This window comes from Halyomorpha halys, unplaced genomic scaffold, assembly GCF_000696795.3.
Source record: "Halyomorpha halys isolate HHAL.00 unplaced genomic scaffold, Hhal_1.1 Scaffold9.1, whole genome shotgun sequence".
NCBI lineage: Eukaryota > Metazoa > Arthropoda > Insecta > Hemiptera > Pentatomidae > Halyomorpha > Halyomorpha halys.
In genome coordinates, this window is record NW_027110416.1 from 1,148,770 (window position 1) to 1,149,521 (window position 752).

Below are 752 nucleotides of genomic sequence, written 5' to 3' on the forward strand. Positions count from 1 at the left end.
CCGAGATGTCACTTATTTCAGAAAGCGGGAAGAGCCAAAGAAGGATCATGATGAAGAGGTCGCAATACGGTTCCTCTGACCTTAATTGGAAGGTGTTGAAGGATTTATTTATAAGGTTTATTTTAGAAAAGGTTAAGCCTAAAATAAATTATGGGATCATTAATATCTTACATGCAATTTTTCGAAACTGAAAATTTGATCTATATAAGTCAATATAATTGTCATAAACAAAATTAAATTTATCGAACCACCCTATAACAATAAATTTGGTAAAGGTACATTAGAGAATATCGTACCATATCTGTTCAATTGCTTACCAAAAGAACTAATAAATAAATCACCGAAAAAAAATAAAATAAAAAGAAATATTTAACTGGGTACTTTCTAACATCTATGATTCCCAATAATTGATTTTCATTCACCAAATGACCATATCTGCCTATATTTTATTTTAACTCCACATTATTCATTTATTATATTACAATTAGAAGTAGCAATGTATGTGTGTGCTTGGTAACAGATATTATTGGATCCTTATTTTTATCATATTCTGTATCATCTTTATTCTCATTATTATATTAATTCACTAATTGTAAATTTGCAGCTTTATTATTCACTTCAAAATCTTTTCAGTTAATTTTATTTTATTCAATTTTTTTTTAAATATTTATTTATTGCTATTTACAACTGTACATTATAATACATTTAGTAAATCTGATCTAAGTTAAATTGGAGTGTTACAGGCGTGTAGA

The 752-nt window shown here is 26.5% G+C and overlaps 1 protein-coding gene across 1 annotated transcript in view; it reads right to left on the reverse strand.

Moving 5' to 3' along the window:
* The window catches only part of LOC106678033 (uncharacterized), a gene marked incomplete in the record, with an annotated part of 375,705 nt that overhangs the window by 26,490 nt on the left and 348,463 nt on the right, over window positions 1-752 (reverse strand).